We start from the raw sequence: 16495 nt of genomic DNA, 5'->3' as shown, positions 1-16495 counted from the left end.
CTAGGCTGTTTACAGGACTTTGGCTTTGTTTCAGGTTTTCATCACCTTTATTCAGATCCTCCCTCTCATCCCTGCTAAGGTAGTATTTAAGCAATTCTCCCTTTTCCAATCAATCAACAGATCTTTCTTGAGTCTAATTGAGTGGAATACTCTACCCCTGCCCAAGGCTGCCAATTAGTAATGTTTGTGGCCTGGCTTCCCAAGACCAAAATCTTGGATGTCATCCACTCCTCCACCCCCACTCCACCTTTTCTTAAATTATGGTAAAATGCACATATTGTAAAATTGCCATTGTAATCATTTTTAAGTGTGCAGTTTAGTGACATTAAGTACATTCACATTGCTTCATGGCAATGAAGATCTCTTTTCAGTGAAAATTATATCTAGTAATAGCGAGTGATTTAAGATGCTGAGAAGAGATCATATTTTGTTTTTAGAGGAGGTGAAACACACAAAAGCCTGTACTCTCACTTCTCACTGTGAGCAGATTGAGTTGATTTTGTTTATCTGTATTTCTTGTGATAGGTTCTACGGTCCAAGGCTCTACCCTCTCTAATGGTAAGTTCTGAATGTGGATTGTTTTATTTTGCATGTGGACATCCCATGACCTGGAATTGTACCAATGGACAAATGGAGCATGTCAATAACAGCTGGCTCTCTATTGTTTACGGAAGGGCAAATTGTAGAGGTTGCCCACCGGAGGCCCCATGGGCATCCACCATCAGATGTGTTCGGTTGAGCCAGCTAAGCATTTTTAGAAGCATCAGCTGGTTTTCATCATTGCAGAATTAGGATAATCCATATAGAAATGTTTATTCCCACTTTTTCTCGCAACTTGGTAGATCTGGCAACACGGGCTCACACTGGATCTGGCTGCCTTCAACAGGAGCTGCGGAGGGGTGGCCCCTTCTGAGGAGGCAGGTGCTCTTCACTTTGCTCCAATTCCACTCAGTTAGCTCCACTCTCTATTACTTTGTCGAAACCCCGCCCCCCCACCTTTGAGTGTGTAACCTCTACCATATTATAGAGCTTCTCGAAATTCCCTAATTGCCCCCTTACTCATCACAGATGACAAAACTCTCCTTAATGCTCCTTTATAGGCATTTGGGTGTTCACTATAAGCTAAGACCTTCGTGATCAGCTTGGAATAAAATGTCTGTTAGGGGAAAAAAATTTAAGGAAGGTCTGGAGGAGGCCCCTCTTTAGTCACTGAAAGAAGGAGACAGCTTCTTTTATTTTTTATATCTGCCCATTGACTGTTAAGATAATAATTCCTGAAAGGAACATGAGATGGGAGGCCAGGATGCAAAAGAAAGGAGCAAATCAAGACTCACAAATCTGCAAATGGATCTGGAGCAGCTGAATTGCACAGAGTGCTGTAAGAATGTCATAGAGAATCTTTCCAGCAGTTTGAATGGTACTAGGCATTCTAATCCAAAGAACCACATAAAATGGCACAAATGCTTTGTCCCCGTGGGGACTGTAGGCCTCTAGTGAGGTCTCTCACCTAAGCAATGAAACATTTCTGAGGTGGGTGAAGGCTGTGGATCCTCAGATCGGAGAAGAGAGGAACTTCTTCAGATCTCCAGTCTCTTCTGGGATCCAGTTGATTCTATGTCTAGGCATAAGGAGTGAACCCACATAAGGTGGTCCTTTTCAGGGGTCTCTTAAGAATGGAAATTGGGTCTAAGGGTGGGGCAAAACACAGCCCTTTCCTTGACCCATCTCTATTACCTTGGCCTTTGCTAGATAATTTGGGAGAAGAGGTGATTGCATTTGTGCATTCTCCCAGCTTCCAGATTTTTTCCCTCCATGGGGTTCCCAAATCTGGTTTGCATTGGCAAATCTGGCTGAATGATGACCAAATCAAATCTGAAAAATCTTTCTCAGTGTTAAAGGTCTCTATCCTTTAGTGTCCATAAAAGCAAACAAGATAAAGTTACACTAAAAATAGGAACAGTAGGGAAAGAGCTCTTCTAGGGCTTACCATAAAGATCAAATGACTCCCAGGACCTCAGTGACTATTAACTCTCTAGGATCCCTGCATCACACAGAGCCATTACTGCTAAAGAGCCTCTCTGACAGTTCTTCAGAAGTTTTGTTGTTTGCACTCCCTGTGCATCTGGGCAGGGGCCACCTGGGCCCACCCTATGCATGGTGCTGACCTCTCACAGTTGCTAACAAATGAGATGACACAAAAAATTGCTTTGTCTAGCGCAGCAAAATCAAGCTCCTCAGATGAGCCTCCCTTTGACACTGGAGCCCAGCGAAAGAAAGACTAATGAGCAGGTGACTTAGCAGGATCAGAGCAAAAGGCCAGCCCCAGCTGTGTACTGAGGAGGGGTAACACATGGTAGGCTACCAGTTCTCTGAGCTTCTCACAGCGAACACCTAACTTCCTGTCACGTCTGCTTAATTGTTTCAAATTTAGGCACACATGTCAATAGTATCAAAAGATCTGTGATTTCTTGGTAGTAGTTTTGTCATATTTTTGTCTTTCCTTTCTTCTCTTAGAAGACTCTCCCCATGGGTAGGCCCAGGATTCCCCTTACTAAAAAGTCTGAAAACCAGGACTGAGAGAGGCTGCAGACAACAGGTCAGCCACGACTCTTCCCTATCTCCATCTTGCATCAGTGAGAGAATATCCAAAGGCTGTAGAAGCCATGGTGGCCGAGGCTGCTGGAAATCACCCAGACCTGCTTCCTCTTCCTCCTGGACTTACCCAGATAACTGCTTTCTAGCCTCCGTGGCTGTTGGGGAGCTGCGTACCCGGGCTCAGGCCAGAGCAATGTGAGCAGCGGGGATTTGTGCCACCTCCAGGCTGAGCCTATCAAACCTCCCATGGGCGGTTACCCACACTCATTGCCCCGTTCAGCTGGTTAGGGTGGAAATGACCTGTGGGACAATGTTGGCAGTTGCCTAATGAAGACGTTGAGCCCCAAGATGGAAAGAGTCTGGTCCCTGAATCGTCTTATGGAGGGGACACTTCCATGAGGAACAGTCTCATGTGCCATGGGCTGTGACATGAGTGAGAAATCAATTTGTTAAACCATTGAGATTTCTGGGTTCTTCTAATATAGCAGTTAGTGTTACTTTGAAAAAACCAGCCAACCAACCAACCAACCACAGACATTAGTTGGGGCTTTCTGAAGAAGCCGATAAGGAAATAAAGCCTAGGAGTAGCCTGTAGGAGGTGGAGAATGGTGCTTACAATGGACAGAGAGGGAAAAAGAAACACCTCAAGTCCTCCACCGGGCTTAGTGTAGGTCAATGTCTAGAGAAGCAGAATAATATCTAGTGTGGATCAGTCAGAGCTCACCTCATATTCCCCAAACATTAAATCCTTGCTGCTTGGAGATACTGACATCCTCCAGGCGATCAGGAGCCAACCAGGCTTGGGGATGGTCACTTGGGAAATGTCAGAACTTAAGACCGTGCAATTCTTGGAAAAGCTTGTACCTGGCACAGAACGCTACATGGAGTAAGTAATTAAGTCTGTCCCAGAATTACAACCTTTACCCACGCAAAGCTGGAAACAATAGAAAGTATTTATATGCTGGACATTTTAATTACAGAGTAGGAGGAAGAAAAATATACAGAGAAAAGGGATGTTGCAGTATATTGGCTACAATATTCTTAGACAAGTAGGAAGAAAGTTCTGCTTTCACAAAAACTTTCACCAGTTTCCTGAATTTGAAGGGAGGGGATTATGGGTATGGCAGAAGTGACAACTTGAATTACCCCAATGTTACTAGTGTAGAACATTCCTCAAATCTTTCCTGAATAATTGGATCCTCTAATAGGCATGTCACTTTGAAATCCGAAGATGGGCTTGAATTTGCAAGAATGCTTTTCCAGAGGTTCGTGTCCTCCTGGGAGACAGTATCTGTAGAAGTAGTCACTATGTATTGGTGGCATCTGTTTGGGATGGCATGAAGCCCTCACTACTCCCAGCGTCAGATCTGGAACATTCGAAAGACAGACAGACACACACACACATAATTTCTTTTTTCTTTCTTTCTTTCTTTCTCTTTCTTTCTTTCTTTCTTTCTTTCTTTCTTTCTTTCTTTCTTTCTTTCTCCTTCCTTCCTTCCTTCCTTTCTAAAGATTTTATTTATTTATTTGAGAGAGAGAAAGTAAGTGAGAGACAGAGCATGAGCTGGGGGCGGGGGCGGTGCAGAGGGAGAAGCAGACTCCTCGCGGAGCAGGGAGCCTGACACGGGGCTTGATCCCAGGACCCTGAGATCATGACCTGAGCCGAAGGCAGATGCTTAACTGACAGAGCCACCCAAATGCCCCACAAAATTTCCACTTTCAAATATCAAGAAAACAATCCTTTGTTTAAAAAACACTATAACTGTTGGTTAAATTTGATAAGGTTAGAGATGTATAAGAAGTGAATACATACATGCTATTTAAAAAAAAAATCAAACAGCTAAGTACAAAACTATTCTCAACCAGAATTTCTTAAATGATTCTGGGCAAAAGACAAAAATCGATTCTGAATTTTTTCCTGGTTTGAGAGTTCCGGACTCTGGGAAAGACGATCTTCTGGTGCCGATGAGGCCACAGGTTAGGTAAGCTTGTTTGGTTTCCTTTTCTTTCCACTGTGTAAATTGGCTCATATCGCCTGGGACAGAACTTTATCTACGTCACCTTCTGAAGCCAGGGAACTAGAGGGGAGGTGGACAGCTGCCTCTCTTCTTCTTTCTATAAACCGTATGATCTTTATTTTCCTTATAGGAAACCACAGTAAAAACACATTCCATGGAACCCATCAGACACAATTCATGTGATTTCAACTGTGCACTCTTAGAGTGAATTAAAGTCTAATCTGTGAAGGACTGATGTGTTTTAACACTATTTGTGTTTGAAATGTTACATATATATATGTTCTTGATTCATTTGCACACCTCCTGCACATCCAGAATCTTGCCATGAGCCAGTGAATCATTAGCGTGCCATATTAAAAAGGCTCTGTCTCGAGTACATTCTGCTATCTGTGTCATTTACTCTGCTATGGCTTCTTTTTCTGGGAGTACGTTTTAACTGATAATGGCCAACAAAATGTGTGCATGTGAGAATACCTGACTCAGCTCAGAGAGACTCCTATGTCTCATAGTCTTCCTTTAGACTATTGCCCTACATATAACAATATCGAGTGTTCTGGCAAATCTAGGCTCTGTTGGTGAACTGATGAAGAAAGCTGCAGGCTAGCGTCAGCAAGGAATTAAAGACTGAGGTCTTTTGACATTATGAAGGGCATCCTACGTTCGTCGTCAGCCTGTGAAAATAGACCAATAATAGGATGAAGTGAAGCTGGGAGAAATGGCGGCCAGAGACAGTTGACTGCTTGGGAATGGGAGGAAAACAGACGTGTAGTTGCATATGTACCAGGAATGCATCGTGGCTGCCCAGGGAAGTGGTTGGGACAGAAGGTTCTCCCCAACCAGCCGACAAAACTAGGTCTACCTTAAAGCGATGGTCCTCAAAGTGTGTTTGCTGGACCACCAGCTGCATCGCTAGGAATGCCAGCTTTCAGGCCCACCTCAGACCTCCTGCATCAGAAACTCTGGAAGCAAGTCCCTCAGGCATTCGGTCCTGTAGCCAGCCTCTGGCCATGCCCATGCCCACGCCCACGAAAGTTCGAGAACTGCCATGCTACAGTGCATGTGGAGTGGGAGGTGTCACTTTGCTGTCCTTGCAGGTGACATTGTCTTCCTGTCTCCTCTGGGCATCAGCCTCTTTTTATACTCTGTCATTCTAGTGTTAATGGACATGCATTTTTCATGCCACCTAATCCCAAAGACAAGCTCGAGAGAAGACACGGTCATCTATTTCAATGCTAGAGAAAATCTAGCTGGGGCAACTTTACTGAGAGCCGGGTATGTCCATCTCCAGTGGGCACCACGCTGAGTGATTAGTTGATTATGGCCAATTTTCACTTTGTTGTGACACTGAAGGCCAGATAGGTCCTATTCCACCAGGCACCACTCTCCATCTCACTGTTTTGGCTTCTAATCAAGCAAGTCTCTGGCTTGATTGCCCAGCACACACTTAGTCCCTTTCTGGAGATTCATTTAATGTTCCACAAACCTGCCATATTCAGCGAGGTGACCTGCAACACAGCAGATTTTTAAAGGGGATAAATACTCTTTTTAAATTATTCTGGGTGCTTTAAACACAGCAGAGTCTCCCTCAGGAGTTACTCTCCTATACTCAGATGATCATCCTGCATCAGAGTTGGTCTTATTATTATTTTTTAAAAGATTTTATTTATTTATTTCAGATAGAGAGAGAATGTGAGTGAGAAATCACAAGGGGGAAAGGGGCAGAGGGAGAGGGAGAAGCAGGCTCCCCGCTGAGCAGGGAGCCCGACGCTGGGCTCAATCCCAGGACCCTAGTTGGGATCATGACCTGAGCCAAAGGTAGACGCCCAACTGACTGAGCCACCCAGGTGCCCCAAGAGAGTTTGTATTATTAAAAGGCTTCCAGTCAGATTACGAGCCCAGAGATCCCAGGATAGAGGTGGATCTAAGATTCCTATTCAAGTCCAATGGTAACACAGAAAACACCTTTCCTCTGGCGTTATTTCCTGTAGAAATAAGCGCTCAAGTTGTTGCTCAGAAAGAATGCAAGAGAATCCAGTTATTTTGCTGCCTTGGAGAACAAGGAGGACTTGACTAAACATTGCTTTTTGTTTTTAAGATTTATTTTTTTATTTGAGAGAGAGAGAGAGAGAGAGAGCAGGGGGAGGGGTGGAGGGAGAGAGAGAATCTCCAGCAGACTTCCTGCTGAGCACGGAGCCCAACGAGGGGCTCAAACTCACAACCCTGAGATCATGACCTAAGCCGAAACCAAGAGTCGGATGCCCCACCGACTGCGCCACCCAGGCGCCCCTAAACATTGCTTTCTTTGTGGGGGCTGAGCTGCCTGCCACGATCCCCAGAACTGTGGGGTACAGGCTGCTTTACTGGGTTTAACTAGGTTCCACCAACGAGAGGACTGGAAATGGACAAAGAGAGCAGGCAGAGAGTTCCAGCCAAGGGAGCATTGAGCCTGACAGCCCGTCTGGCACCTGAGGCCACACACAGATATTACGCTTTGTAAGTGCCATCGGATGTCGGAGGTCTCACAGATGATAGCTCCACAGGGATCTCAAGAAGGCCACCTACACAAAGGTCTCTGGCTGGCTCCTTCTTTATGTCTGCTACCCAACAAGAAACCAATAGCAGGAAAAGATTTACAGTTCGGCGGGCAAAAGATAAAGGATTTCAGTCTCTGGATGCTTTAAGAGCAAATTTTTGTACATCATATGGTTAAAATTGATCACTCCATTGACTTTCAGATGGGCTGAGCCCAAACTAATGATGTTAGATAATCAATGAGAAAAGGCTGTGCATGAAGAATTTAAAAGCGCCATAATGGATTGCTGTTGCAAAAGGCCCCTCACAGCAAGCAAGAAGTGAGGGCTGGTCACGTTCAAAGGAGGCTGGACCGAGATCCACCTCCCGCGGCTCTGGCGCTCTGAGCAGACTCTATTATAGACGAATCTAAGAGGCATGGCTCCTGAAGTCAGCCCTCTGACAGTTATGTTTCTTTTTAGGGAGATTCTGATTTCTCTGTCTGTGCTGGCATTTCCTGGCCCTGTCACTTTCCTTTTGCTCCTAAGAAATAGATCCCAGGGTGCTGCTCTTTGTTGTAATTAGCTCTGGCTATTAGCTCTTCCTGTTTAAGCGAGTGTGAGGGGACCACACCTCAGTTGTCACCCACTCAGAGGGACAGAGCGTTGTTGATCACTCTTTTCCTGACTCCTAACATATGCTTGGGCCACAAACTTCCCTGTGTAACTGATGTACATCCAGGGCATCTGGACTTATGAGAACTAGCCTCCGCCCCTGAGTTCCCAGCAAACATGTGGAGAATAATACAAGGGCATTAAATTAGACCTCATTACCTAGCCAGTTGGGCCATCCGGCTCTCCCGCACATAATAATGAGGTCTGATTTATTGTGATCATTATTCAGGCATTACAGGTCACTAAATAACATGTTCTGCCCACACGTGTCTTCTGGGCTAATAAATATCCTGAGAGGAAATATTGTTGAGGACGTGAGTCTCAGGTTTGGATCGGTGACTCTGGGCTCATTAATTGTGTGAAGGCACTTTGCCTATTGCTCACAAAATCTTGGGACCAGAGAGAGGAAAAATCTCATTAACAACCTGGAGGGATGTGAATGAGAAACAAAAGGGAAACTGTCCACTGCATTCTTTGACCTGTGGGACACAGGCCAAAGAGAGTACACTGGTGGAGGGGACAGAGCCGAGGCTGACCCCAAACAGCTCAACCATGACACCAGCCTCAGAGCACAGCATCCAAGATGTGAGGCCTTTAGGAGCTGGATCCATGTTCTCTCTCCTCCTTGCACCATGAATTCCTGACACACCACTGGGAAGTTCTGTCATGTTGCTCTCTCTCACGTCTGGGCCTTTGCACGTGCTTTGCCTCTCTGTCCAGAATGCCCTATCCCACTTCTACCCTCCACCCCTTCCATGGTATTATCATGTTTGGAGACTCATCTAAGATGTCCTCCTCTTCCCCAGATGGTCCTCCATGAGTATTTACTCTTACACAGTGTATCATGCAGAACATTTTCATTTTCACTGACTCCCCACCAGACTGTAAGCCCCTCGAGAGCCCAGTCTGGATCTCATTGATGGCTGTATTCCCAATACCCAGAGCAGCACCTGGTGCCTAGCAGGTGTTAACTAGCTGCTTGGTGAATGAAAAAATAAATGCCTCTGCTCAGGAGAAGAAGGACACTGAAAGAAGCGCCTTTGGGTGGTGGTGGGAGTAGGGGGTGGTATATCCCTCCCCTCGGTAATCTCCACTCAGGGAGAAGAGGCCCTCAGTGCCCCCAGACATCACTTTCCTGAGCCTCTCCTATCCAAACATACATCAAATTGGAAACTTCTTGAAAAAGGAAATAGGATCTTGGCTAATCATTATCCCTCAAAGCCTAGCCTGGGTCTTGGCACATAGCAGGTGTTCATTAAATGCTGGATTAAGCTGCTGTCACTAGAAGCTGGGCTTTCCTACCCACCAGACACTGCGGCCACGGGATTGCTTTCCTGGAGCGTGTGGGGAGAAGGTGGTGTGTGGCTGGGGAGATAGGCTTCTTTTTTGTCCTACCTTTAGGTAGAGCTTTGCCAGTGGGCAGGGAAGAAGGAGGCTCCGGCCGGGTCAAGTGTTCTCTGCAAGTCCGGCTGCCGTAGGGCCAGCGACACTGTGACGCCTGGCTACACGCTTCTCCTTGCTGCCATAATCTCAAATCACAGAGTATTGAGGTTTCAGCTTTAGACATAATAGAATTACAAGAAAATGACAAGCATCAGTGGATTGTCACAAGTCCTATATTGATAATGTCCATATTTATCTTTTAAAATTGCAGTATATTTTTTTAAAGGCCCATTTTCCTTGAGGAAGACACTGGGGATTGGGAAAATGGATTAAAAATAATCCTTTTTTTCTAACTCATAATGTAAAGTGTGTAACTGGTAAATACTAAGCAAATCTGACCGTAGATCTACATTATTTATGGGAATAATTTTGGATTATTTGCTTTATAGAAAATTTGTTGGAATGCTTCAAAAATTACTGAAATTAAATGAAATCAGGCTCTTTGAATTATCCATGAATGCAGCTTCACATAATCAATACTTTAGCCATTCTGGGATGACATTACATCTCAAGACTATTTTCTAACTTAATAAGATTAGAAATAATAAACTGATATTATTTCTTTGTGAATTGGGGCCTCTGACCTGGTAATTTAATGCCTTCATTATTGCACTTGAAGAACACCGAGAGACCCACTGAGACCCATGTCCTAGCAACTGCATTCTGTCCCCGTGATAGCCCGATTCCTCTCTCTTTCTTTGCATGGTGGGTTATGTGCGATTGATGAATATTCCTAACTTATTTTTAAAACACCCTGAGCATTACTTTCAGGAAAGTGATGTATTTATTTAAAATGGAAAACTTTTATTGATTCAATAGCAAAGACCAGTAGAGAATGCGATGACTTATTCCTGAATTATATTATTACAGATATTTTATGCTGGCGAGGGGGTGAGCTCTATGGCGAGGGGGTGAGCTCTATAGCGTGAGGCCATGAGAGAGCCGTTTTGTTTGTTTTTTCGGTGCAGCCCAGGCTCGGCGCCCTGCTGTGATTCATGCTGCTCTCCGGGAGAAAATGCAGGGAAGGGTGTGACTGTGTGAATGCGTGGTGGGGCCTGAGGCTTGAACTCCTCTCCCGTTCTCACGAGCTCTGCTCCCGCCCCTCCTGAGTTGAGCGATCCCCCGAGTGTGCCCGTACTCAGGCACTTGCTCATGAACCTCGGCCAGCGCCTGTGAAGCTCAGCGGGAACTCCTCTCCGCTTAAAGTGTGTTGAGCCCACATCTCAGCCCAGGAGATGTGTTGGAGCCCCTCTGTGCGGCCTGTTCCCAGACAGTCACCTCCGGTGAGAAACCGATGGGGGATATGATTCCCAAGGCCATGAACCGGCCTCTAAATTGGAAAATGCAACGAAATGGATGGGAATATTCTAGGAAGAGATGGCCCTGGCTGGGAGGGGCACGGCTAAAAGAAGATGGAATGTGTTCTATTTACAGAGCCTGGTTTGAAATGCTGAATACTGCTGGCAGAAGGCAGTTATGAATTCTTTAACTGAGCAGGACAATAGGAAATTGAAGTCCCTCTGGGAGAATGGGAATTATTTGCCCACTGGATCTGTTGATCGTGGGTGACTTGCGAAACCAGATCTGTCATCGGGAAGCTCTGTTGAAAGTTACGTGGCAGAGATGACTCGTGCCCAATTAGTTCTGGACTAGGCGGCAGTAATGACCGTGGCAGCCCACTGTGCTCCAGATGCTGTTGTAAATACTTTGCATTCATCATCTCATTTATTCCTTAAGTCAACCGCAATTGCGTGAGGTGGGCATTACTACTCCATCCTTAAACCGTTGGTGACACTGTGACTGCCCAAGGTCACCCAGTGGAGAGACGGAGCTGGGACTTATATCTAGTTTATCTATCTTCAAAGTCATGTGCTCAAACCACTAATTCTTGGCCATTTGGCCAAGCACGAAAGATGCAAGAAAGGGTCACGAATACACAACAGAACCTTAAAATCAATTTCTTTCCAGGGGAAATCTTTTTTTGTTGTTCAGTCTTTCTCTCTTTTCCTCTCATAACTGGCCCCAGCTTTACAGCAGAGTGTTTTGGAAATATTGCAAATAGGGAGCTAGATATCATAAAAAGTTGTGCATGCTCTGGCCACTTCTAATAAGGCTCAAAGTGCTCTGGGAAATGCTTGCGCTCAGTAAAGCCTCAGATTGAGCACAGAGCGTTAACATCAGATCTGAGCTGGATGCATTTTCCCAAGGCCCCAGGGATACCTTTGCCCATGGGAACTGGAACGTGATGGGGGTGGGCACCTGGCTAGTACTCATCCATTGCAATGTCTCCTCCACGGTGACAAACTCTGCTGAATGGCACTAAGAAACAACCTCTGAATCGATCATGAGAAACTCATGATACCACATGGTTGTAAGAACAGCGGAAGATGCATAATTAATCCTGGAACGAGTACGAAATTCGAAATTCAAGCAGTAACGATGACCGTGACCAGCACTGACTGAGCGCTCACTCTGAGTCAGACGCGATTCTACGTCCTCCACGTGCGACGGCAGCCAGCTCACTGCACTCTTAGAGCAACTCTGTGAAGTGGATGTTAGTGTGCGATTTACTTCTGCTTCTATCTTATTGACTGGAACGAGTCACCTGGCACAAACAGCTGCAAGGGAGGCCCACGCTGAGTGGCCGGTGCCAGATGAAATTCTGCGCATTATTAAAAGAAAAAGAAAATGAGTCAGGGGAACAGTGAACAGTCTGTGTTCCACCACCCCTCGAGCTGATGAACTTATCCTTGTGGTGACCCAAGAAAAGAAGCCTTTCTTATCTTTTCCTTCAACTAGATTTCTAGAAAATGATTTCTAGAAGATTCCACTGAAGCGCTGGGCATTCTGAATAGGCAAAAGATGGGAAAGGGTGAGTGAGGGAGAGGAACAGCTTGAGCATTGCTTCTTCTGTAAACCTTCTTCCTTCGGGAGAACTGAGGTTTTTGTCCATGAAGCTCTCACAGCTCTTTGCCTGATTCTAGAAGCTAGAGAAGTTGTTCACTGATTTATTCGACAAGTGTTTATTGAATGCACGTGATGCACCAGGCCCTGGGCCTACAAAGACACACAAGACAGGCAAGGTGCTTGCTGCTGTGGAGTTTATAGTCTGTTTGGAGGAGACAGTGGTAACAAATAAACAAGTAAGGGACATCATTTCAGAAGTTGATAGATACTAGGAAGAAAATATAAATGAAACCACAAAAATCTCAGAAATTTATAATAACAAGCACTCATTTTGGGCGGTACCAGGTACATAATTTGGGGTCCTGGCACAAAATAAAAACGTGGAGCCCTTTTGAAACAAATTAATAATTTCAAAATAGTAACAGGAGAGCAATTAGACCAAGCATGGGGCCCTTTTAAGCAAGGGGCCCTGTATGACTGAACAAGCTATTGTAACAATTTATTAATAGATTTGAAATCAGCCAAGTTTTGTAATATTCAAGTTCATCACCATCACTGCGCTTAGTTATTAAGTAAATCAGTATGCAAGCAGGTTTCCGACTCCACGTCTCTAAGGCAGTTGTAAGAGTACTTTAAATTTCATTTGTAAATACATGGATTTCCATAGGTAGCCCCAAATCTTCAAAGAGAAAAATGTGTACTTTCAGGGTTATCCTAATACAGAAATCAAACTTGGAAGAAATGTTTTTACAGTAGGAAAAGGATTCAGGATTAAGGTGAAAACATGGAAATTGCCAATTGGCTACAGTAGTGATGTAGCCCCCGTGCAACCAGCTCTGTTTGCAGGTGTGCAGGTAGGTGGCTTCAGGTTGGGCTCATATCTGCTCCGCATGTCTCCACACACGTCTTCCTTGGACTAGGAGTTCCCAAGGCGCGGTATCTCCTATGGGCCGCAGGAAGACACGGGCATGTCCAACTGCGCAAACGTGTTTCTAGCCTCTGCTTGCAAAGTGTCTGCTAACAGCCCATCGGCCAATGGAGTTACATGACCGGTTTCAAGGTCAAGGGGTGGGGGGAAATACATTCTTTCCACCAAGATGCCACGGCAAAGATATGGATGCAAAATTCTATTAAGGGAAAGAGTGAGTACTGGGAGCAATGATCCTGGTAATCACATTATGTGACGGGGAGCAACTGGTTTTAGGAATACGAGTGACAAGTTTTCATTCAATAAGAAGAATGGATTATAAAGGGCAAGAGTGGAAGGAGGGAGACCAGTGAGTCAAAGAGAAAGATGTTGGCTTGGATTATACCGGTAGCAATGAAGATGAAGATGAAGATGAAGATGAAGATGAAGGATATAATGATTTAGAGGTAAACTCAATGGGGCTTTGTTGGGTTGGATGAGGTGGGCGAGTGAAGAGATAAATGAAGAAAGAGTTCTATGTTTTTTATTTGAGCAAGAAGGTGAAGGGTGCTATTATTTATTGAGGGTGGGGAGCAGAAGGGGATTAATTAGTGGATCTGTGTCCTCAGCCAGACTACAAGCTTCGCAAGAAGAAAACTGAGCCTTATTTATCTCTAAATTCCTGGAGACTTGTATAGTGATCGGAACATAGTAGTTGCTTGATAAATGAACCAAGGAAGGAAGAAAGCAGATATTTAGTATAGTGAGGACATCCACATGGATTCATTCATTCAATTAATTCATCAATCATATTTTGATCATAGTCCCAACAGTTATTTATCCCATTAACATTTACTAGTTAGATCGCAATAGTCAACATGATGCTATTGGACATTATGGGATGCATAGTTCTTTGTTGTCGGGCTGCTGAATTGTACATTGTAAGATGTTGAGCAGCATCCCTGGACTTTCCCCACTAGATACCAGTAGCAAACCCCCAACTATGACAACTGAAAATGACTCCAGATATTGCCAATAGCCCCTGGAGGACACATATCTGAGAATAATTCTTTTCCTTCCTTGGCCTCTCTCAGCTATAGTAATAATAATATTAATAATTATAGCTAAACATGTATTGAATATTTTTCCATGTATTCTCCTGAGAATGTTATAATGTTATTTGAAATATTTTAATTCCCCTACCCCCAAAACTCTATGTGGAGGTTTCTCTTTGTTTCCCATTTTACAGTAGAAGAAAGCAAAGCATGCAACTGTCTCTCTCCAAAGCTAAGGATATCAAGAAGCTTTTGTTTGGCTGTTTCTGCCACTATACTCTAGGGGAATTTCAACCCCACCATCTAAAAAGCTGAGAGCATCTGCCCAGTATTTACCCATATATTCTATGGGAAAATTGACATTGGATCCTTGAATATTTATATTTTACTAACACCTATTGTATGCCAGGTGCTGACACAAGCACTCTCCAGATGTTAACTCACTTGATTCTTATAACAACCTCATGGCGCATGCTCTATAATCACCTTCATAATATGGATGCAGAAATGGAAGCACAGAGAAGTCGAATAACTTGCCTGAGGCCACACAGCTAATAGGCAGCAGAAGCAGGGTTCCAACCCCCACTGGCTGGCTCCAGTGTCCAGCTCTTACCTAGTACACTATGCCCAGTGCCTGGTAGCAGCGGAGGTCAGTCGTGCTGTTGGGTTTGGGGGAATATCCAGGAGCCATGAGCAAGCCAGGAAGGCGGTTGGTAGCTGTGTCTTTGGAACAAATCATTATGTATAGAGTGTGGACAGGAGACTCCACACATTAGAATTCATCCCAAGGCACTTGAATCCCTGTCCGGCGGCTCTCCTCACTCCAGACCCTTACGGCTCCCTTGGAGAGTTGAACCATGTTCATGGGGAGCTCCTGTAGTTGGAGCGGGCTGTGGTTCTAATTCCATCCTTCTGGTCCAGATGAAGGCTGCCCCATGTTACAGTCATGCCAGCTAGCTCTTCCACACTTTCTCCATTATTACCCCTATTGAGGGAGGGGGGAAAGAAAGCCCCGAAAAGCCCTGCTGGACATTGTTCTCAGAGCTGCAAAAACAGCTACGGCTGCTGTGGGCACAGAGACAAGCCGAGAGTCGGGAAGGTGGACACAAGGGGACTGGCGTGGGCCGATTGGACAGAAAGACAGGGCCATAACGGGCCAGTAACCAGAGGGCTTAACTGACATCAGGAGAAGCAAAACATCACAGCACAGCCTCCAAAGGTCAGGATGGGGTGATGACAAGGAGACCAGAGCTGGTTGTATCAAAGCAGACCCGAAGGGCTGCCTTCCCAGCTTGGGGTGACCCAGGACAGGGAGCTTCAACATTGACCTGAACTTCGATCCAAACCAAAGCCAAACTTTCAGTGGGATGAAAAGAAGGCATTTCCAGATCATCATGGCCCTTCTTTCCAGACTTTTACACCTTGCCCAGTCCTTAGGGTCATCCTCAGAGGGGCCATCTTCGAGCCTGCTGGAGTCGCCCCACAGAAAGTGGGCATAGCAAACAATCCACGAGGTCACTTCCCTCTGGAGAGTCTCACTGTGCTTTCTAGGCTGGAAAAGTCTGAAGACACGAAACTCCGGGCATCGTGAGCTTGCTCGGTGTCCCCCAGAGCCTCCCAGGGCTGAGGTCAGGGGAGGGTAACACACACAACACTGAGCCTGGCTCACAGGCAATGTCCTATAAATATATATCAAGGAAGGTTCCATTTAAGTCAGGAAGCAGGGGGTGGAGGAAGGCTGGTAGCTAAGGAAAGAAGAACGACGAAGCTGTTGCCCTATCCCGAGGGGTCTGAGGGGCTGAACACCAACCCCTGACCTGAGTACGGGTTCTCATTGTCAGGTACGCACAGCAGGCCAGCCGCCCATGACAGGTAACTTCTCTGAAATTAGCACCATTCACTCCCGTAATTGCTTCCGGATTTGAACCCAGGTCTGGCTGACCCTAATAAGTCTTTGTCATAGCCCTGAAATTTGTGTGCAAGGCATGTGTGATTTGCTACGTGTACGCAGTGGGTGAGCCAGCACCCTCCGCCCCTCAGCCGGCTCCGGAATCCTTCTCTGCTGAGTCCCTCAGAGTGGGTGGCTTCCAGCGTTTCTCGTCCCACCCACCTGCTCCTCGGACCCACTCTGCCCAGACGGGACAGCTTCCTCTCCGTGCACACTAACGAGCTCTGGAAGCCCAAGCAGACGCCAGGGGTGCAGAATTAGGGCCACGGTGGGAGGCTGCCGGGAACAGAGACCGCCCCTGCTTGTTTTGGGAAAGCACCAATTCTGGACCACCCAAACGGCTCCTTAGCCTGAGCTCCACTTGGGAACTCTGACATGGAGTTGGCAGCCTTCCTGCTCCTTCTCTACCTCCTGATAACTCCCCTGGGCCAAATGCT

This window comes from Neomonachus schauinslandi, chromosome 12 (genome assembly GCF_002201575.2).
Source record: "Neomonachus schauinslandi chromosome 12, ASM220157v2, whole genome shotgun sequence".
In the NCBI taxonomy this organism is placed as follows: Eukaryota; Metazoa; Chordata; class Mammalia; order Carnivora; family Phocidae; genus Neomonachus; species Neomonachus schauinslandi.
Note: the sequence above shows the minus strand (reverse complement) of the source record.